Genomic DNA, 25,093 nt, shown 5'->3' with positions numbered 1-25,093 from the left:
CTATAATACTATAAGATGTTATATACAATAAGCAGTTGGGTTTTTTTCCATACCTAATCTTTTCTCACTTAAATTAGACAATAAAACTAAGGTGATTATCAGACTTTATTTTACAAGATTATATTGGAGCCAGGCAGTGGTGGCGCATGCCCTTAATCCCATCACTCGGGAGGCAGAGGCAGGTGGATCTCTGTCAGTTTGAGGCCAGCCTAGGCTACCGAGTGAGTTCCAGGAAAGGCACAAGGCTACACAGAGAAACTCTGTCTCGAAAAACAAACAAACAAACAAAGAACAAGATTATATTGGAAAACACAAAGAAGGACTTTCTTAAATGTAAGAAGAGCATTTTCATAATTTTCACACAGAAGTTATCAGTATTGATTTTAACTGCCAACTGAGGCTCATTTCCCAAAAATAGCACAACAATTTGTCACAGAATTGATTATATTTTCTCAACTTTTAAGATGGGGACAAAAATACAAAGCATTTAATTATTAACTAATCTTAACTAAGGAAAGCAAATGAAACTCTAACCTGGACATTCATGAGTATATCAAAAAACTTGCAAACAACTCTGGGGAAGATTTAAAAATACCTATGCATAACAACAAACTATCTCCAAGGTTACTACAGATCTCTTTCCAAAAAAAGGGGAGGATTTTGTGGATAACTTAAAACAGTTTTAAGTTAAGATGACAGACTATTATCTAATTTACATATTAAGACTTTTTGGCTTCAGTTTTATGTCTAAGAAAGGGAAAGAAAATTACCAGAGTATGCCCACCAGGGAATCTTGAAAATATAGGGACAGAAATCTTATTTATGGGTGTTTAGGAGACAAATAGGGTATAAAACTAGGTTGCATATTTGTGTATTTAACTAGAAACATTGGGTACATTAACACCTGCACAGTAGGATAACACCTATACCCAACATAACTTCTCCAATAGGATCACGCAGGATGGGGCTGTACAGAAAACATGAGCTTGCCAAGGACAGCCCTTCACAGTGCAGCTGAGAAAACACTTCAAGAGGAAAAGTGAGAGTGGAAAGGTGTAACAAGCTCCTGGAGACTCACACAGAAAAATACAGCAGACAGACAGCGGTAGTGAAAACACTCCAGTGTTAATAGTTTTAACATGTTTTATTCCAAAGCAATCTCACTGAGAAGTTGTTTTATGCCTGTGTAGTAGATATGAGAAAATCACCACCAGAGCTGCAAAGCTAACCTTACTTTAGATTTTAAATGACAAAAATAGGCTCATACCACATGCATTTGATTGGGTAAGAAAAAAATTACCAGTCTTTAGCTATAATTTGTTCGTGAAATAGTAATTTATGAAATAGTAATTATAATGAGCAACATTCTGTGAAACACATGCAGACTTACCTTCATGATGGTCAGAATTCATGCTTCTTTTAGAGCAGTGCACCATGGATTTGGGGAATAAATGGGAGGTAGGGAACTCTGTATCCAGAGAGAAGTCACTCATCGAGTTTCATCTAGGAAAGACATATTTTTATTATAATACCCATAATCAATGCTTTACCAGGAAAATACCTTGAAAGATTTTTTTTAAAGATTTATTTATATATTATGTACACAGAAGAGGCCGCCAGATCTCATTACAGATGATTGTGAGCCACCATGTGGGTGCTGGAAATTGAACTCAGTACCTCTGGAAGAGCAGTCAGTGCTCTTAACCTCTGAGCTATCTCTCCAGCCCCAAAAGATTATTTCAAAGGCATTTCCTTAGAAAGATCCTTCTCAACCACTTTCATCTCCTCATACAGACTCTTCAACATGAGAAGATTGCTTCCACTTTACAGTTTAGAAAGCAGAGGCAGAGAGACTGAGCAACCACCAAGGATAAGGTTCTATGGTGAGAGTTTAAAAGAGCTAGGTTTGCAACTACATTAGTCATGATCTTTTCACATGCAGTACTCAGTTCCTCCAGTGATAATTAGAATAAACAAATTGCCCATGATTCATTGTATTGATGCACAAGTATCATTATTCTATAAGAATGGGTTGTAATGTAACACCATCATTTGGCTGGATTGCCTGATAGTATTAGTTACTATCTTCCTCATTCCACTATAGTTATATTCTTTATAAATTAATTTAAAGAAACAAAAATATATAGTATAGTACTTTTAAAAGTTCTTAGGAATTCAAGGAAAATTGCCATCAATATTTGATATTTTGGATTGTTAAACAGCCCCATTTATTCATCTTACAGAATATAGATTACTGCATATTTAGGAACTTTTATTTACTTATTCATTTCTATGAGTCAAACCATTGTAAATCATGAGACTAGAGACTGGATTGGAATGGTGTTAGTTCTCCTATGGTGTTTACCCTGCCAAAGGCAACATTTAACCTTTTTAAAGAAGTCCTCTTGCTATTGAACTTCTTAGGATTAAATGTTAGATGAGCTATCTATTGCATTAAGGGAAAATTATTCACACACTATTCTCATACAATGAGTCAGAATATTTTCAAGAAAACAAAAAAATTGAAATTTTTGAGCATAAACTGTAAGATCTTTTGTTGTAAATCTGCTTTGGATAATTCATAAACATTTGCTAGTCACTACTGAAGAAATCTGCTGTTGATATCCAAAATGCCATAGTCCCTTTATGCAAACTGATAGATCATCTAATACAACTTAAAGACATTTTAAAATATTTAATTTTATTTTATGTATGTGAATGTTTCCTATAATTATATATTTTAATCATGTGCATACTTGATGCTTGTGGAACCCAGAAGAGAGCATCAGGTCTCCTGGAACTGGAATTACAGACTATTGTAAGCCTCCCATGTGTGTGCTGGGAACCAAACTCAGATCTTTGGGAAGAGCAACAAATTCACTTAAGTGCTGATCCATCTCTACAAGCTCAATTTTTTTTATTGGCATGGCAATATGCTTTTAATTAGAATTATTTTATTGAGCAAAAACTTCTTGATGACTTATTACATGTGTGATACATTGATACTGGTGCATTTTACAGATATTGGCAATAGTTCAGAAGATATGGAAGGTATAGCTTATTAAAGGTGGCCCCAAATGTATTGGCACTTCCATTGAGATGTAAGCAAACTCCCTTAAGTTTGGACCTATTTCTGATTTTTTTGATCAGTATAATACTGGAGAAATAGTATTATAACATTTCTTAGTCTGAAGAGAACTTGCTATTTTTACCTCTTCTTTCTTTTAAAATTTTTTGATCTTCAAGTAAGTAGTTTAATTGCGTGAAATTGCTATACTGCAATGAAGCCAGGACCGCCTACTAAAAGGTCGTTAGAAAGACTGTGGATATACCAAGTAAGACTGGGCCAAATGCTAGCAGGTCCCCTCTTCAAACATTCACATCATGGCATAATATTATAGAAATTTTAATCAAGAATATATATTTCTGAAATGTTTACTTCTCAAATTCTTATCAATACAGTTAAATATCATAAAAGTTTCCATAAGCATCCAAACACATGAATAATTATTTTTAATTAATATCAAAGGATATTATAAAACTTAGGAACTCTTCACCTATTCTAATATGTGATGTTGGAACATCTGTTTAAACTATTTAAAAGTTATATTGTAAATAAATAAAGTGCTAATATCTGTCATAGTAATATAATTAATGAGACAATGACCTTAAAGGTTATGTATTATTGTATATGGCACACAAAAATAGTAACTGTCAACTTGATAATTTACATTTCTCATTTAGACTTTTTTATGATATATAAATGAAATCATATACAGTAGTGTTTACTAAAAAACTTTGCCCATTTTTTGAAACTCTTCAAACATATCACAATCCATCACAAACTATTTCCTTTCTGTTTTATCTTCATGTGGTGAATTTCCCCGGAAAATATTACACTTGTGTTACAAATTCGACAACATCATTTAGCTGATTTGAACATCAAGGATTGCGGAGTGCTAGAATGTTGTACGTCTGGAGTGAAATCAGCTTAAACTGCCCTCAATAGTCACTTTTTGCCCACTTCTGTGTTTGCTCTGGTCCTCTTGCTATGTCACAATGCTGACCTTTCCTTAACTCAAAAGATCAGGAATACAATTAGATACAATCTGATATCTATAGCATTTCCTTCTTTCATTATAAATAGCTAACATGGTGGCCTAACAATATGTTTTAAAAGTATGTTGAGTCAGCCTACTTGGTGGGTCCCAACAATGGGTTTTAAAAGTATATTAATTCTATGTACTCAATATAAAAATATTAAAAATCCTAACACAATCTAGAGGACTAAAGATGAGAGACATGATTTGTTAATCAGCATATATTTAACTGTAAGCTTTCACTTATTTTTAAACACTTCCATGCTTTTCTCACCGTAGTTACTGTGTATATATACCATGTTGCCTCCTGTACACAGTTAACCAACAAAACCTTCTTTTCTTCAAGATAATGCTCATTAACAAATTAAGATAAAGTCAAAATGCCTTAAAAGCAAACTCTTTAAATACTTTCTTCATTATGAGTGTTATACAATTGTGATGGGTTCTGTTTTTTATTGTTATTGTTGTTACTATTATTATTAGTAGTAGTATTAGTATTAGTAGTAGTAGTAATTATAACTTGTCCTTTTTAAAGCTAAGGCATTGACAGAGTTATAGGAAGACACCTGTAACCAAGAGTTGAAATAATGATAATATTCTACAAGCTTGTAATTGAAAGCTAGATATTACAGAGAATTCTAATGAGTGTGAGACACATGCCACATGCATTGACGTGTTCACATTTATGTACTCATATATTTATATGCACAAAACCACATAAATACATTTATATAGACATACATGGCTTTCATGTTTCAAGGTATCTATATATGGTTTTCATATTTTAAGGGTCTTCACAATGGGATTAAGACTGTTTTATAAATGTGTATAAAGGGGATGTGAACTAGCTATAGCAAACATTTGTGTACTGTCTTAGATTCTCAGCCAATTAACTGAGATTGGAAACTACAGCTGCTAGCTACACTGTCCTCTCCCTATTTTATGTTAAAATTACTTTCATTAAAAAAATATTTTCATAAATCCCAGTGGAAAAAAAAAACTTAATAGTGATGATGCCTTCCATTTTGGAAACTGTATTCCCATCCCCAATAATAACCAGAGCCTCACTTTACCTTAGGTTCTGTTTGAAGATGATAACTTGACTACTTGTAATAAAAATCAGTAAGTGAGTTACTTTTTCCACAGAAAGAATATCTTTTAAAGGAGTTTGTTAGCTAGGTTAAAACAGAATTATAATCACCATTTAAGCATATATATATAATTTATTTCATGAGCTTGTGAGGCACATGAAGCATGATCCAAATTGAACCTCCCATCAGGCAGTAGGTACTTGACTAAAACCTGTGATTCTCCATGCATAAAACTCATGGTAATAAAATAAGTTACAATATTTTCCAGGTCAAATATGTGGTAATGTTGTAGTCCTTTAAATGTCTACAATTTTCTTGGTCTTCTCCTACAAAAGTAAAGACATTATGTGTTTAAAATAGTTACATATCTAGCATCAATATAATTTGTTATATAAAGAACATTTAGAACTTTAAATTTGAGCTAAAAAATTTGAACTATTATGTAATCTCATTTTAGTGTTGTATTTTGAAGATAGAGTCAATATCAAGAAAAGAAATGACTGAATTAGCCTGGAAATGAAATCTTACCTTCACATATGCTTTTCATACAAAAACAAATTCAACAGACTTCTGGAAATTTAAGTAAAAATGAAAGTATTCCAAGCCATCTATTTTAAATTAACTTTTTAAAATCTCTTACTATTTTTACTTTTTCCATTAATTACCCATTAAACCTGAAACTTTACAATTATTTTCTTCTCCCAATATTCAACACATTTTTGTTCTATGTATATACTCATCAATGCCTATGACAATTATGATTATTTAATAGTGCTGAGGAATTGATGCACTTAGTTTTACTCTTTTTATACTAATTGATACTTTAGATTTGTAAGGCATTAGTGATACTGTGTAAGAGAATTTAAATAATTTTAAACTCAAATATTTGTCTTTGAAATCATGACAAAATAATTCATACTCCCAAACTTTATTTGAGTGACTAAGAAAATTACTTGAGTTACAACATTAGATACGTTCTTTTTTTCTCTTTTCTTTTTTTTAATTTTTTTATTTTATAATTTAATTTAATTTTACATATCAGCCACAGATTCCCCTGTCCTCCCTCCTCCCAACCCTGCTCTGCCCTCCTCCCAACCCACCCCCCATTCCCATCTCCTCCAGGCCAAGAACTCCCCTGGGGATTCAGCTCAACCTGGTAGATTCAGTTGAGGGCAGGTCTAGTCCCCTCCTCCCTTCACCCAGGCTGAGCAAAGTGTCCCTGCATATATCCCAGGTTCCAAACAGCCAGCTCATGCACTAAGGACAGGTCCTGGTCCCACTGCCTGGGGGCTTCCCAAACCTTTCAAGTTAATCAACTGTCTCACTTATCCAGATCCAGTTGGGGGCTCCTCAGCTATGGTTCATAGTTCATGTGTTTCTACTAGTTTGGCTATTTGTCCCTGTGCTTTTTCCAATCATGGTCTCAACAATTCTCGCTCATACAATCTCTCCTCTTTCTTGCCGATTGGACTCCCGGAGCTCCACCTGGGGCCTGGCCATGGATCTCTGCATCTGCTCCCTCAGTCATTGGATGAGATTTCTAGCTCGATTACAGGGTCTGTAAAATTATATTTTCAAATTATTTATAAAATATAACACATTAGGTGAATGACAATATTTACTGAATGAAAATATTTTAAAATTACCATAAAAGCTATGACCACTTAAAATGACAATTTTGTCAGATATATTACATGAAATCGTTTATATACTATATTGGAATACATATGTTTTCATAGTTTATAATGTAGAATATAAGCTTATCACTGTTCTAATAATGAACAATTGATTAAATTTGAAATATGAAATTTAGAATTAACATTTGTTATTCCTTTCTCAAAATACTAATTAGTACAAATTTTTGTATATTACTGTTTGAATATATTATACACTACCTTTTTATTTGCTTATTTATTTTGCTTAAAAGTTTCTTAATGTTCTTAATTTGCCTATTTGTCTTCAAATGCTGTTAATGTTAACCTTGCTATTTGTACAGTCACATTCTGTTCTTTACTTGTATGTAATTTCCTATATTTGCAAACTTACCTTAAAAAAAAACTCAAGATGACATTTAAAGATAATAAGGATCCATTTCTATCTTAAAGCTATGGATAAGTTTGAAGAACTTGTTTCATAAATATAGTGAATATTGGTAAGATACAACTGAGGCTGAATAAATTTTGAACTGATCCCTTTGGCAAGGGCTTAAACATTCATGGTTTCATAGAGTTGGTAAACAAATGTATGGAGAAAAGAGGAAAGCCCATGATAATGTCTTCAAGGATAAATATTAATAAGAGCAGAAATAATAACAGTTGTTAGAACATGAAGTAGGAACTTCTATGGCCAACTGGTGGGAACCCTGATAACTTGAGAAGAAAATGATTCAATCAATTAAATAATGATATTTAAATTTTGTGAAACTTTTCCCTCAAAACTATACATTAATGCTATGAATGGAAAACTTATGTATAATAAGAATATTATCGATTTTAATTTGGAAAATTTTATTGGCTTAAAATATACTTTCAAACTTTATTAAGAATTCTGTTATATACTGTTATATGTATGATCTTCAAAAAGTGTTATACGGCTGCTTGTATAGCTCAGAGAAACAGTAATATTCAATCATTTGTAAAATCCTTTGTTCAATTCCTTGCAAAAAATCAAAGAGAGAAAGAAAAAATTTCTTTTAAAAAATGAGAATCTGAGTTAGATATATTCTCCTAGCGTGGTCAATCTTTAGTCAGGCCAGGGTTAAGAAACACTTTCAAAGACCTGGCTGCCTCAACCTCAAGGGATCTGTACACGGCCTTCATTTTCACACTTATCTACATTGTCACAGTAGAAAACTCACTTTAAGAAATGCTCATCGTGCTGCGGTGATGGTTCAGTTGTTAAGAGCAACTCCTGCTCTTTTTCAGTTGACTGGAATCACAGCACCTATTAGGATGACTTAACTGCTTGTAATTCTAACCCCAGGTAATCTGACTTCCTCTTCTGGTCTCCTTAGACATTGCAAACAAATGTCCACCATTCCAACTGTCCACCATTCCACACATACACAATTACTTAAAATTATAAATAAAATCTTCTTTATAAGTCGCTTATACATTAAAGCAAGTAGCTGATACATTAAGAGCATTTAAAAGAGGAATACTTTATAGAAAACTTCCTAGAAGTTTATTGAGTTTTTTTTAAGTCTTTTAATGAAAGTTCATGTTTATTGCCTGACTGAACCCTTTCTTTTATGGTATATATTTATTTACTTAACCAAATAGGACTATTGTAATCTTGCTGCTATTCATATAGATCATGATGCCCCATATTCTAAGATATTCATAAGGTATCTTTTATTCAGTTCTTCCAAAATAAGGAGAACTTTAACTACTGAAGCAATGACCCTAATCACCACAAACAAAAGCCAGCTTCTCTTCAATTTCTTCTGCTCACTTCCTTTCTTTAATTGACCCAGCAACTGTCACTCACTCTTGCTGCACCATGCTCCCTGTAGCTCAGTATTGATTCTCTGAGCAAGCTACATTGAGGTAGCTGCTCCTGAATCTAATTTTTCCATCCAGCTTTACTTTGTATTAGTTTGAACAGACAACACCGTCTCTTTCTCTCAAAAGATACATGCCATGGAAATACAAAAAGAAGTCTTGGAGCCTAGAGCATTCATTAAGGTAGAAATACAGTAAACATTTATTATATCAGAAATAGCAGACTGCACACCACTGACCGAACAACGGATGTGTCAAAATGATGCATTACTTGAATTTTGCCTCACTTTCCTCTCCCTTTTCTACCTGCAAATAAACATGGGAGTGGATTTTAAAAAGTAAAATAAAACTGGAGACAGACTAAATGATATCAGAGCTCCCTGAAGATATAATAAAAGTAAACTGGAAGAGGTCATTATGTTTCCTGTTTATTGATTTTAGTAGTCAATATCATTAGCAGCTAGTAGAAAAACAAATTCATTGTGAAATTTCAGTTACAGTGTAAAATCAAATACAAAGTGAATGCAGTTTAATATTAGAAGAAACAACACATTCAACAATTAATATCAAAAAGAAAAAATTAATAGTCAAATTATTAAAGCATTTCCTATTGATATTAATAGGTTCAGAATGTATAAAATGGAGCAAAAGATGATTTTTATTGAGATTATATATACTATAAATAAATATTTGAATGAGGCAATGATGAGTAAAATGTTTTCTACATGAGCAAACAATTGATATTTTCTGATATTACTCCTCTGGCGTTCCCTCACAACATAGAAGTCATGGTATTAATAATAATGGAAACTCCTTTTATAAGCTTCACAAAGACAAGAACCATGTTCCTCTTGCTCTTAATTACAGAATTCCTGTGTTTATAAAATCAAAGAAAGAAATATTTTGATTAGGCCAGTTTTAAAGATTAGTCAAAGATATTGAGCCATCAACTAAGAAGAATATTTGGAATTAAGAATAACATTATATTATTCTAATAATCTATCACTGTATTGCTGTATCATTCTAACACCATCAATTTCAAATATTACTCTATCACAAATGGTGATGATATAATCTAAATGTGAAAACTAAAAACTAACCCACCAACCTCTATGAGTGTTTTCAAGGAATGTATTTTTTCAAGGAAAATATGCATATTGATACACACACATATATGACATTATATAAATGTGTATGTATATGTATATATATATATATATATTTACATATGAAAATATTCTACTGGTTGGTATGTCTACAGTCTTTTATGTCAAATTACATGCCTATTCCTGCAGCTCTTCAGCAATATTGGTAAGCCCAGTTTACTGACTGAAATGAATGCTAATCCAGGTCACTATCACTCAGTAGTCACAGAAGACTATAATCATAGGTGCTATCATGATTCAGTGATTCCTTTAGGTGCTGTAGATATCAGCTACATCATCAAGTACACATTCCCCACATGATTAGCGTAAATGTATTTTATAGATTGTAGTATAGAATGTGAAGTGAAATACTTTTTTTTTTCACGAACTGAAACCTAACTTTAAAACTTAAAAATTGTCCAATTTGGAATACTAAACCCTCCAAATGAAATTTCTCCTTTAAAATCTTTGGGTTTTGTCCCAATACCAGAAAGCATTCATACAGGCCCCTGCCAAACACAATCTGCATGCAGAGCAGAAAGCTCCAATTTACATTCTTCAAAAAAGAACAGCTCAACCAAATGGAATGTATTTTGGCTGACGATGTGTGTGCTTAGTCTCTGTCCAACGTCCTTTACTCTGAAAGAGCCAAGCTATAAAGCCTAGAATTATAGTTTATAATGGGAAGTTTGATAGAGTTGTTTGCACTGATATTGCACCCACTGTAGCAGCAATGTAATTTGTATTTTAAAGAGATGGGAGTGTTCCTTGTGGCCAAAAAAAGGATAGGAGACTTTACAATGATTATTTCTGGAACTCGTCTTTTCTACCTCTCTGCATAAGCTAGAGTATTTTTAGACTATTTCATCATTTATATATAATCATAAATTATATATTTCTTTGTGAACCTAATTTAATTTTTTTTAAGTACTGAGGCTTTATAAAGCAAGCCTTTAAAAAAGTTAAGCATTTAGAAGAAGATTATTTAAGGAGCTCGGTTCTTTTTCCTTCCACACTTGACTACAGTGAAAAGTTGCGTGTGGAAAGAGTTGGGGTAGAGGGAGATTTGACCCATTTCTTACCTTCGGTAAAAATTATTCACATGAAAACACATTTATATTTTTATTTTCTACATTAATGTTTTGTTTATATCAGTCCTTTTACATTTTATTTTCTATTTGTCTCTCTTTGACAGTTTCATTAATGTGATTAAAAATAATTCAGACTTTGTTCACAATAAGCCATTCAATTATAAAATGGTACATGCAATGTATAGTAGTTACAATATAATGATAGGAAAATGGTCAATTATGTTTTCTCTGTTTTTCAAGGCCACATTTCTTCACAAATTGACAAGGTTTAATTATGTCACATCAAGAAATCATTAGTATTTCCAATTAAAAACACACAATCTCTTGAGTAAAGATTTTACTGTTCTTGCCCTGATCCATCGTTTTGGATGGCAGCCTGTGATGGGGTCTGCTCCTCAAACAATCCGTTACATGGTGATGCCATGTATTCTTCAGGGAAATGAGAATAAGTTTTAGAAATAAGTGTTAGAAACAAGGATAGCAAAGAGGAAGTGAGGTAGAAAGGAAAAAAGTAGGCAATAGATTATGGGTACATGCAAGCCACTCCTGTGGGCAGTGAGTTATTTTTGCATGGGAAATCTGAAAGTTTGCAGAGGTGCACTTTAGACATTTTCTCCTAAAGTGTAGGTAGGTGTAATTCATGTTGTGTCAATCATCCAATCATTGTCCAGAGTGATATTTTATTTGTGCTCTAATAAATAAAGTTTGCCTGGAGATCAGAGGAAATAGCAAGCCATTTTAAGTAAACAAAGAAGTCAGGTAGTGGTAGCACACACCCTTAATCCTATCACTTAGCAGGAAGGATCTCTGTGTGTTCAAGGAACTAGGGAACAGAGCTGAGTGTGGTAACACACACTTTAATCCCAGTACCAACCATAGCGTTCTGGTGGCCTATACAGACAGGAAGTGACAGAGATGGCCAGGAAAAGGAAGTGATGTAGTTAGACAGGGAGGAAATCAGATGACAGAACAGCAAGGCATATTGGTGTGGGTAGACAGGAAGTAACTCCCATTAGGAAACTGCAGAGTTGGTGAGGTAAGGTTGGCTGGTGGCTTTCTCTATTTCCCTGACTTTCACCCCTATATTTGTCTCCGTGTTTTTTATTTAATAAGGCCATTTAAAAATTTGTCTACAATTGTCCATCTTTGGCTCAGACTGCAAGGATAAGGAGGACCCTACGACCTAGGTCCTCAGACACAAAATGCACAGGAAAACCAAGCCTCAGTACTACTCAATCCCAGATGCCTACAGGTCTACACTGTCATCATTTCCTTCCCGCATTGTAACACTAGACAGTCTTATAGTCCTGACTCTTTTACAGGAATCCATGAGATGAAAAATGCCTTTTAGAACTGTATTTATGAGTAACTTCCTTTTATCTTATTAATGTTCTCATCTGAGCCTGTTTGAATATTAACCCACAGAAAACTAATAATGTGATTCTCAAGGATACTTTAAGAAATCCCTGATAGCACTTCTAACGCAGGTCTTTACTCTCAGTCAGGAAAACATACCATTCAAAGGTCAAATTTAAGACAGTCACAAAGAAGAGAAAATGAAAAATCATGTGACCCATCTTCATACGGAAGAATCAAAGATCATGTGAGCTAATTTAGATATGAAATTCGGTATATCCTTGAAGATGAAAGCGTAAAATGTGGGCATGCTTTCCCTGAGAAACAAGACAGACTCTCATTTTTTAAGACATCAAGGACAAACTAAAGTACATAGGTATATAGACAGAGTGCCCTTTCGCTTAGCATTCGAGAGTCTATATACTCTATGACCTTCAGAAACCACAAATCTATGTGGAATAGGAGAAGAAATACATACAATTTACAGAAGCTATAAGAGGGAACAAGGCAGAGTCTCAGGTGAGGGTGAACCCTCTCCATTACCACCTTATATAAAGCATATCATCGGCTCATCAAAAGGCCCAATCTCAGGGGCCTCTTACAGTCACACCTGCTCTGATAAAAATGGGGAATCTTACACTCAGAAGACAGTGCTCTATAATCATTTAATAGAAACAAAAGGCTCCAGATAAACTACTCACCCAAGTCTACTCACTAGCCAGAGGAAACAGGTCAGGCAGAGAGAGATGGGGAGAGGGGCTGGGGGGGTGTTATTGCTGACCAATAGAAAATCAATGCTGGAGAACACAGAACCATGGAGTATTTTTTACCGGATCATCTGTAAGAAGCACATAGCAGCAACGATGGTGAGAACCTCAAAGTCTGGCTTGTCTTGTCAACACTCGCTGATGAGCCAGGTCTGCAGCATGAGAACATTGTGCCCAGTATTGCCACAGACCATTTTCACCCAGGGTACAGAAGGCTAACTTCACCCTGACTGCTCTGAAGGATCCATAAACCATGAATTCATGCAACACTTTCAATTCTTGGTGTTCACAGGCAAACTTTCACTGTTTAGGAAATAGTTTGTCTTCCTTACGAAGTTTTCCCATAAAGCTCTCACAGCTTGTAAAACTATGCACATACACACGTATACCTAGTGATAATAATTTTGTCTGTGCTTACCTTGCATCAAGCTAATATCACTGTGTGAATGTTGGGGTAAGGGGAATGAAAATCAGGAAAGAGTTTCCGAATTGGTTATTCAGTACCAATAGGTCAACCCTAAAATCATATACATATAAGAAACATTATATGGACTGAGCAAGTTATATTTATAAAATTGGTAATATATAGTAATTTATTGTTTGCATATATGTAGAACATGCACACACACTCACTCATACACACACATATACATACATACACATATATATGTGTATATATATATGTATATATATATATATATCACAACAGTAAAAGAAATAGAGAACATGAATTTAAGAGAGAGCAAGGGGTACATGGGAAGGATTGAGGGAGGAAGTGTAACAAGGAAAATATAAGCTCAAAAATTAAAAAGATATTTTAAAAGCACAAAAGGAAAATTTCACTGTATAAAATAACTAAAGACTCTAGGCACTAACATATTGACTATTCAGGCAAAAATAAAACTATATTAAAATGAGACTAGTTTTTAAGATAGTTTTGTATCCATCTAATTGGCATTTGATAAAAAAACAAATTTATAACTAGAATGATAATCTTGATATTAAATTTTAATGGTTTTAGTTTGGAAATTTGCTGACTATAATTTATATTAAGAGCTGTCTCAGGATCTTTGTGAACACAGATGCGATATTTCTTAACATGTTCAGGTGATGCTCAGATCAAACAAATGCTGTGTCTGGCCATTACAGTCTACACACAGATATCCAAAACTTAAGAGCATTGATTGGAAAGAAAATTCATTAAGGTGAAACAGAGACAGCCACTCTTTTTAAAACGGTTCCTTTTGTGCCTGTAGTACTGACATGAATAGCTGGGGGATGCCTGGAACTAATTCTTTCGAAAGGGGCTGCTGAAAAAGACAGGAACACATGTTCTTGGCAGAGAGAAAAGGCTTTATAGTACCTGAGCACTTACCCACTCCAAGCCAACTTACTGATGTCTATTAATATCAAAGTTCTCCCTTGAGATTTAGGGACAAGACAATAGCTACTGAAAAAATTCTCCATATACGTCAATCAAAATGTACTAGTGGGCTCTCTGTGTGTATATGCTTGTGTGTGTGTGTGTGTGTGTGTTGTGTGTGTGTGTGTGTGTGTGTTGTGTGTGTGTGTGTGTGTGTGTGTGTGTGTGTGTTGTGTAGGTAATGCACATATAATCACATTTGTAATTTCACATAACCAAACATGTACAATGAGAGATGTTCCCCCCTGTGGAACTGGCACTCCAGCAAACAGAGGGAAGACCTGTTTAAATCTTATATTTTGAAGTTCTTTAAACCTTTATAAATAATTCATGAAATTTATCCAAATAAAAACTGATATAACCACAAAATAATTTTTAAAAATCACACATACTCATAAAATAATGGCCTAAGTTAAGAATGTTATTCTAAGAACATTATAAAATATATGGGGGCAAATATCATAATATTTCTTCTTGCTGAGAAATATAGACAAGCTACAAGAATATAGCTTGCTAATTTTAGCATTTATCTAACTCTGATGTGTGATATACTCCTAAGATTCTTCATGAGAAATCTGACATCTTATTCATAACAAGTACACAGGAATAGTTTTATATTATGACTATCCTCATCACACACATGTTATTATGGATGTTTTGAGTCAAGAAGCTGAACATTTTATCTCAGAAAGAATTATTTTAAGAAAAACGTTTTATTTTTTACCTGATTGAACAAAACATGAAAAGCATTTCATTCTATGCAAGTAATGATAAAACAGCATAAATTGGGTGGCATATGCATAGTAGAAAATTTTTAGAAACTGAGAAGCTGAAATTTGAAGTCATTATCAGGGTCAGTCTTTGGTAAAGACCTGGCTTTCTAGTTCATAGATAGGAGATTTTCATTTTCATAGGAGCAAAGTACTATCATATTGTCTTCACTAGTATTTCATCCTCCTTATGTAATCATCTTCTAAATATTCCACCTCTAAAAATAATCCCCATTGCAGAAAAAATTTCAACGAATAATGGGGGAATTAATTTAGTCCCTAGCACAAAAATAATCAGAAAAAATGAAACAAATAAACCAAATAATTATTCTCGACTGACTCATATTGTTTAACCTATGGAATTTCAAACCAAGTAGGACTTATTTACTAACTAAGCAAATGGAGCTCTTATGATCTCAGCACTTGTAGGCACATGAATCAAGTGGAAAAGTAGTAACGTGATATATAATCAACTATTACATCAACTTGGCATTAAAATGGGAAATAGAGCACAACCAAATTTTGTAGATAATCTTCTTGTGGGCCCCAAATATTAGTTCTATATGCATTGATATGTATCCAGATGGAAGTGGTAGAATGTTATTCTGTTGTTGGCTAGACTAATGGTTGTTTATGTAGGGCTTTCTAGAACAGACAAAGCAAACACGACAACTAGGTAGAAAAAGAAACAGTCCTTGCTATCACATGCATTGACGGGGCCTCACTTGCAGAAGCAAGAAATCCAGGGTAGGCTTTTGTCAGTTCTACCTGCTGTCTTTGGCCAGCTTTCCCCGCCTCTACTTGGTGAGGATCAGAACCAGTCATTGCCACCTTGCATCCCAGGCCAGAGGCATTCCACAATGCCTTCTCTGCAATGATAGACTGAGACTCATAAACCAGAGCCCAAACTGAATCCTCCTCGGATGTTGCCTTTGTTAGCCACCTGTCCCAGGTACTCTAATGTTCCCCTTGTTGCTCCCCTTCTTTCTGAAAATTTTTATTAGAGTAACTGGAGCTTCTTTCCAAACAATTAAAGGACATTATGTGGAGGAAGGAGAGATAAGCTTCAATGTACTTGACACATAATAAAAAAAAAAAAAACCCATCAGGATAAGATGGTGTTTTTGTCTAGAAATCATATTATGAATGGTTTTGTCTCCTACATTGCTCCTAATTAAAATAAAGGGATCCTGATGAGCAATTGACTGTTGACTTAGTCAACTTGAAAATGAAAGTAAAGAAGCTGTGTGTTGGCTGCTCCATGTGAGCAGCAGTCACAGCCAGAGTGCTCCTCTAAGTAATTCTTCCCTAACAGACTTTGGCTTTGATAGACTGAGTGAATTCAGGATCATTGTCAAATGTGTCTTTTCCAGGTTGTTTTTGGTTTTAGATTTTTTCATGAGCAGATCTCAAATTGAATTCTAGCCCACCCAGATTTCATTAAACCTAGAGGAAAATAGACACAATGAAATTGAATTCATCAATGTCAATACCTACACAAAATGTCAATTTATTATAATGAAATAGGAACTAAGCAAGTTCGGTACTGTTTTCTGAATAAAGCACTTGCTTCTTATACAGCAGCATTTAGGAAATCAAGCAATATATCTTGTAGAAACATTGCTTAGTGATGATAGCTCTAAACAAAATGATTTTTGAAAATATTTTGATGATAAGATTTAACTAAAAAAATTGCTCTTAAAACAAGGGTACTAAATGTCACTTTTCACAGAATATTTTTCTCTATCAATCATTTACATATTTCAAATTACATTTTATGTACAATATTGGCTTATGCCATCATGTAACAAAGTAAGGAAATTTCATGAAAAAGATGTGTCCTTTGCAGGCAATATTTTACAATTCTATAGTATTTTTGATGTATGTCATAGAAGAAGCAATACTTCATAATTCTATACTTTTTTCTATATACTACTCCCATGATAATATTTAATATATAGGTCATTTATATTATTAATCTTATATATGTATAGATTTTTTTACTAATATAAAACTGTAACCCCTTTCAATTTCAGTTATTTATTAGGGTGTCCATGAGAATTTGAATTTACTTTCAATAGAATGTGTGAGCATTTTAAAAAGTAACTGCATAAAACAGATTTTAGAAAGGTTGCATTGATATTTACTTCATTATGTTATCTTATAGTTTTTAACTTCATACATGAGCACTACATCTACATCACTCCTACCTTCTCCCTTCCCTTTGTGCCTCACAACTTCCCTTTCAAAACTCTTTGTCTTTAATTATTATAGTTTTGCATACACGTATCTATATTTAGACAGACATACAGACAGATAGATAGATATGATATAGATGAGTACAGCTTGCTGAGTTAATAGTTCTGCTCATATGCACATGTTTTTATAGCTGACCACCTGGAATAGGTAACCAATTAGGGGGTCATCCTTGATTGATGAGTGCTGATCCAGGTACACTAACTCTTCCTGGATCAGTAGTCACTAATTGCCTGTAGCGCTTCATCTAGTGCTGGGGTCCAATGGTATATTCCCTATCCTTACTGGATTGTTAACTGGTGTAGTCATTGTTCAGCTTTGCTTATACCACCTTATTGTTGAAATATCATGGATGCAGTTTCTCTGTCATACTTACAAATAAGCAGTCTCTCAGAAGGTGTTCTAGTCTTCTGGCTCTTACATTCTTTCCATCATTCTTCTCCAGTGATCTCCAAGCTTCAATGTAGCAGCTCTGTTGTGGATCTATCAACCAGTCCTGGGCATTTCATGTCCACTTGTTCTTGGAATTTTGACCAGTTTTTCTTTCATGATCTTTGTCTGCTGAAAATAGAAGCCTCTTTGATAATAAGTAGAAGCTACACTAATCTGTGGATATTAGGAAGGTTATTTACAATGTGTTTGAAAATTATACTGGTTTAAGAAAGTATCAGTCATAGGTTCTCTCCAAGACCTGTGACCTCATTAATGTTAAGTAGTTGGCTAGGTTTATTTTTTACTCTTTCAGTCCTGTTGAGCAGTCTTAATTACAATTAGACAACTGTTGGTATTGCTAAAAACTGTCACTTTTTTACCTTTGGTATATTTTGCCGTGTTGGTCATACAGGATTTGTTTAAATACTGTGTATTCACATCCATGCATAGATGCATAAATAAATTGATTATAGATAGATAAATAGATAGATAGATAAATAGATAGATAAGCACTGTATTGCATTTTATATATTCTAGTAGGTTTTCCTAGTCCCCTCCCCCCAGATATTTTCATATAGTTTCTTAGCAATGATCACCTTACTTACTTACACAGTTGCTGCTGCCTCTATTTGAGCTAACAAATTTTTTTGATCAAGTAGTTATTTTGCTTAATAAGAAATGATAATCACATATAGAAGCTTCACCTTGTTTTCCTAGACTATTCTTTCTCTAGAATAGAGAATTTGGAGAAGGTGGTGCTTAGCATTTGTTTCTCTTCCATTCTCCATTGTGCATGTGTATATGGTGTGTGTGTGTGTGTGTGTGTGTGTGTGTGTGTGTGTGTGTGTGTGTACATTGAACTGCATTTGCAGGTTAATTTTTTTTTTAATGTAGCTGTCCCTCTAGACATTGTTTTGCAACTAGTACATTTCAAATCTGCCTGGAAAAAGAGGCAGATGAATAGCTTGGGGAAAAAGTCCTTTGAGGGAAGGAAGGAGTTGGTCCCTCCTCACCAATTGCTCCTCTATAGAAAACCCCTTCTCCATTTCTTTCTGGTAAATGAAGAGGAAGCAGGTTGAATCCCATCTTTTCCTGTTTGCTTCTGGTAGTAGAGGGATTATTGGGAACATCCTTTAGTAAGAGGTCTTGAGCTTTTATTAACAAGGAAAAAAAAAAACCCATCTTACATTCTTCCAACAGTGATCCTCTAACACAATGGCTTGACTTAAAAAAAAAAAATCCTCAGTATGATGGATGGACCACCACAATAGATGAAATAGAAAAAGAAAATAGCTTCTTTCAAAGAGAGTGCAGATTGGAAGATGTATTTGAAACTGATATTAAAATAAGTAATAATACCTAAATTAAAAAAAAAACAATACAGTCTGAACTAGCTAGAATAAACACAAATGAGGATATATTTAGGTTAGATACATACAGTGATTTTATTGATGCTGTGATGCTCATTTCAAATTGTAGTCAAAAGTCAAACCATTGTTCGGAGATAGATGTGACTACATCCATGCTGTTACTGTCACAATTCTGCTCTTATCTATTACATTATGTCTCCTAGACACAATTTCTGAAGTGTAGAAGACAGAAACATGAAAAATGGACTCAGTAAACCTACAAGAAGAGAAGGGCTTCACAGAAGACAATTTATTCAGAACTTTAATTCTCTTTATGTATTGAGTCAAACTAGAAGTGTAGTTCTTTTCCTAAATTTGGAAAGATTCTGTTACAAATAAAAAGTTTTCTGCCAAGGTTCTCTAAGAACAGAAGAGGAAAAAGGTATTGACTTATCCAAGTCACATAGGTACAATATCTAAAAGTAAGGTACCAAGCCGGGACTAACTCAAAGAAATGATTATGTATTGTATGCAGAGAAAAAGCCCATAGAACACATCTAAATATTCCTTTGTATGTGCATACATACTGTAAATATATGCATGTGTGTGCTGGTAAGTGCATATTCATGAGTAAATATTTAAATACATATGCTTTAAAATAACTAAACTGTGTTTCCTACTCAGTGATTCATATGTTTTCTGAAACAGACTGAGAAAGTAAGAATTATACTATTTTAGGAAGAAACTTTTTTATTAGAAATTAATGAAGTATCTATTTTAATCAAAATGCTTGTGCCTTATCTCACCATATTTTGAACAAATACATGTGACAGATTCAAGAAGTAAGAAGCACTCAGCATTCTGTTTTGTTTGACTTTGTAGAGACTTTTTATTGTACTATTCTGATGTCTTGAAAATGTGGGCAGAAGTAATTTATTTTGCAAAATTTCTCAATCTTTTTAAGTTAATTGAGCAGAAATTTACTCCTTTATTCAAATAAAAATTAGTATCTAATCACTTGGACTCTAAGACTAAAGACAAATGCAAATTAGTATGTAACCTGTAGGATTATTTTTTTGGTACACAAGCAGATAAATTTAACATTCCTAGTTAACTGGAAAGTAAATGTACATATATGCATGGAGATATTGATTACCTGGAGCCAAGAATTAAATCATTTCACAAATTTGTAATGAAATACTTATTTCTATTTGAAATAGACATTTATTTATTTACTTGTTTATTTGGTGTGTGCATACACACAAGTTTATGTATATACATATGTGGCATATGTGTACGTATGTGTATGTATGTGTACCATGTGTATATGTATACATGTATGCTAGCATGTGTGTAGTGAATATAGACCAGGGCACAGAAGAGGACTACTTCCTGGATTTGGCTCATTCTTTCCACATTGTGGGTCCATGGGATTGAAATCAGGTGCACAGACTTGGCAGCAAGCACATATACTTTCTGGATCATCTCATAGGCCCAGTTTCTTACACACACACACACACACACACACACACACACACACACACACTCCTATTTCTCAGAAATGTATGAACATGTCTATATTGTTCATTTATTTTTTAATTAAGTTAGAATTAATTTTCCTCATGCTCTCTGTACCTTTTGTCCTTTAACTCTGCTACTTATTAATTGAATATGAAGTTCACCTTATTAATGAATCTATTCCGTATTTTAAAAATTTTATTTATTTTTTAATTGATAACTTTGTCCTTTTATTTGAAAGACTACAATATAATTACATCATTTCCCCCTTCCCTTCCCTTTTCCCAAATCCTTCCTTATAGCCCTCCCTGCGGTCTTTCAAATCCATGGCCCTTTTTTTCCAATAATTCTTGTTATATTTATGTATATGTATATACATAAACTTTAAAATACACAAATACAACCTACTAAGTCCATATAATGTTACCTATATGTATGTTTTCAGGACTGACCATTTGTTATTGAATAACTAGTTTGTGTGCTCTGTCCTAAGGGAGACTGTTTCTCTAGATAGCACCATAATTTATTTTAAACCACAAAAAGCAAGCATCTACAGACTTTCTACTTCTGGATGCATTGACCCTGACTCCTTTTGTTGTGCATATTAACAATGTTAGACAGGATGGGGAAAGGTTGATTAATGCCTATTAAGTTGAGGTTAAAAATGACCAAAATGACTTCTTGTACTATTGCACAGTAGCGGGACTATGGATAACAGGGAAAGGTTACACACTTTGAAAAGCTGGAAAAAAAAAATGGCTTGTGAGCCGGGTGGTGGTGGAGCACACCTTTAATCCCAGCACTCGGGAGGCAGAGCCAGTTGGATCTCTGTGAGTTCGAGGCCAGCCTGGGCTACCAAGTGAGCTCCAGGAAAGGCGCAAAGCTACGCAGAGAAACCCTGTCTCGGAAAAAAAAAAAAAAAAAAAAAAAACAACACTACAAAAAGTCATGATGTCATGAGACAAGGCAAGGTTAGTTATGAATTAAACATTAGAAAGAAACAGAAATGTTGGTAGCAATAACTAACTTATTATGGTTACATTCAGCCAGCCATCTAAAGTATGTCTCAAATAAGAATGCTACCCATTTTTTAAAATGCAATTCTAGGAGATAGCCATACTTTTTTTCTTTAGAGTGAAATCAGTTGGCCTTTTGCCCTGCTCTACATGAGACATCAGAGATGTATATGGAGAGGGGAAAATACAAGCCAGTCTGGGCTCTAGAGTCCCCTGCCAAGTCCCAATATCAGAGACAGCATGAATCACCCCTCCCTGCCAGGGCTCATAATTCATCACTCCATCTCCTTTCAACTTCCACTGCTGCCAGGGAGAAGCCATGTTGAATTTAATACATTGAATAAAAGTTATTTTTCCTGTCTGTATAGATTTTGGCAAAGTGCTTCACTAGGGGTTTCCTAATACTGGGAGCCTTGTAATATCACAAGCTTGGCCACCAGTTGTCGGCCCAGGAATAAAAAAGTCCTTCAGCTGATAGGCCTTCATCTCGTACCCACAGATGAGAAGTCTTTTTATGAATCTAGGCACCTTCAGCCCCAGGGACCGCTCCAGCAGGACGATTATGGAGTTGAGTAGCTATGAACATTAGGACAAACACAAGTATTTCATTTCACTTTCTCCAGTGAGTTTTCTGAAGTTCAGAGGAAAAACTGATTTCCCAAAACCATCTTTTATGTTGTTTCCATAGAGCATGTTTCACTGGCCTTGTGAAATTGCAGGAAATCAAAATTAGCTAAATTATCTATAAAGGGTTTTGTTTTTTTATTTAAAATTCTTTATTTTTTATTTTAATTTTCTTGCTTCTTTAATAATTCTTCATTTGTAATGCTAAGGATTGAACTTGGGAACTTGCAGAAGCTTATGCAGGCACTCCATCACTGAACTTCACTCCCGGGTTACTATGGTGTGTATACACACACACACACACACACACACACACACACACACACACACTGTTGATAGAATAATACAAATTATTTTCTCCCCAAATAACTTAAAGTTCACGTTGCTTGTCTTGTAATGAACAGTTTTGTTTTGGCTTCTAAATGTATCTGTTTCAGAAGAAGGTAATTTGAAAACCCCTCTGCACCAATTAAGCAAGGCAGGCTTCTTGTTTTGTCATTAGAGAGAACTGTTTATTGACCCAAAATGGTTACTTAAAGCACATCCTTTGCTCCAATTTATTCTGTGCTTTTGAAAGCGATAGGCAGTCCATGAATCCCCTCTGGATGTCTCCAGGGAGGCCCAGGAGGCAGGACTATAGCTGTGTTAGTTTTACTGTTAAGCTAGAAATCTAACTTGCATAATATTTTTATTATCTTAATTTGGACTCTCTCTAGTTTAACAAAAAGCATTTGTAAATGTTTAAACTTGTGGCTGCAAATCACACATTATTAGAGCTCTTCTGAAAAAATAACGAAATATTTGATTTCTCTGTGTAGCTTTGCACCTTTCCTGGATCTCCCTCTGTACCTCCCGAGTGCTGGGATTAAGGGCGTGTGCCACCACCGCCCGGCCTACAAGACTGATCTATAGTCACTGCAAGCAAAACATTCAGTAACACCTTGGGCTAACTTTATTGTCATGAGTCAGTCCCTACCCTCTACTTGCTTATCTGCCTTCAGAGACCCAGAACCACCAGCCACGTCATCATCCGTTGCCAGATGGGACACATTTAACCTTTAAAACGTCTCGGACATTATACACAGTCTCCGTCTCCTGGTAGTCCCTCTGTCCCTCACTTTCTGTCTCTCGGTCTCTTTCTCTTTCTCTTTCTCCTCCACCCTTTCTCAGAGACAGCCCTTGTATCTCTTGCTCTTGCAAGGGAGAGATCTGCTGTGCGGTGTGAACTCAGGGTGTTCATTACCCACAAACTCCCTTGGATATGCCAAACGACTCACTCCTGCAGTTAGGCAATGACAGTGATACTTGAATGGTTTGATCTTAGCTGCCTACACATGTTGATGGAATTTGGATGTGAATGGTAACTAATGACTGATTAGTGTAAGCTTGAGGTCATACATCTAAATCCTGAGGCAAGTTTGTTAAAGTGTACCCTAGGTTATAGGCAGTGGGAACAATATTTATCCAGTGTACAATGACTTCTTGTTTTATACTTTTGCCTCATGTGAAGGTGTGAACAGTTATTGATGAACAGGTTTATAAATCCCAAGAGCAATTTGCATTCCCATGATGATACAATGTGTGAACTTGAAAGAGGTAGAAAAAAGAGAATTAGGGCAACTTGAATGGGAAAGTATATAATTCAGCTATAACCTTGTCTCCTCCATATCAATTTCAGATGAAACTGACATCACTATGTATCCAAATTTTAAATTCTGTTAGAAATCAAAAAGTTTAGTTTCCCTTCTGGCAATTGTGATAAATTAAATATCCAGTATAAAAAACAAGAGAAATTCCAAATTGCCCTCATGTCAAGGTGATAGTTTCAGTATCTTATCAGATCTGTTGATTTTGATCATGTCAAAAATGAAAAGGAGAAAAAAAATGTTTCAAGATAAGCATGTCATATGATTATATATGGAAGATGACTTTTGTAAGGCTTTATATGATTCCCTGAAAAAATTTTATGCTAATATTTTATAGTCATAAACATCCAAAAATATAATTCGTGTTTCTCTTGTCAAGACATAGACAATACAATCTAATTTGAAGTCTTATGGCTAAAAGTCTTTATAGTCATAGTGCATTTATGTGACCTGAAAACCAACTAACATTCTGAACTCCAGCATCGGCATATAGAGGAAGAATGCTTTGCTTATAGTTTGGTAGATTTGTACTTTTGAGGCTAAACTTTAAAAATTTACAGACATCTAAGAAGGTCTTGCTTATAACAAAAAGGAGAGCAAAGGGCATAGATACTTCCTCTCATATACTCATAGACTCATTACCAAGATCTATCCGTAATAGTGCTCTATTTATTATGATTGATGAAGTTACACTGATACAGCATTGTTTCCTAAGTTCATAGATTTCCAGGATTGTAAACTTTTTACTGGGTGTTCTATGACTTTGGACAACTATATCATGCCATGCATTCACCTGTACAATATTGTACATAATATTTTGATGACTATAATGATTTCGTTTGTTGTGATTATTCACATATTTCCAATCACTGCCTATTATAGTTTCCTTTCTTTGCTGTGATAAAATGGCCTAACAAAAAGAAAGCTAAAAGACAAAAAGTTCATTTTAGCTCAAAATACCAGGTTACAGTCCATTGATGCAGAGGTTCATAGCAGGGGGAACTCA

General features: G+C 34.3%; 1 protein-coding gene across 1 annotated transcript in view; it reads left to right on the top strand.

The window, feature by feature from the left end:
* The window catches only part of Galntl6 (polypeptide N-acetylgalactosaminyltransferase like 6), a 1,066,425-nt gene that overhangs the window by 191,573 nt on the left and 849,759 nt on the right, over nt 1-25,093 (top strand).

The sequence above is a fragment of the Peromyscus leucopus genome, chromosome 17 (assembly GCF_004664715.2).
Source record: "Peromyscus leucopus breed LL Stock chromosome 17, UCI_PerLeu_2.1, whole genome shotgun sequence".
Taxonomy (NCBI): Eukaryota; Metazoa; Chordata; class Mammalia; order Rodentia; family Cricetidae; genus Peromyscus; species Peromyscus leucopus.
This window is presented reverse-complemented; position numbering and strand designations above follow the sequence as displayed.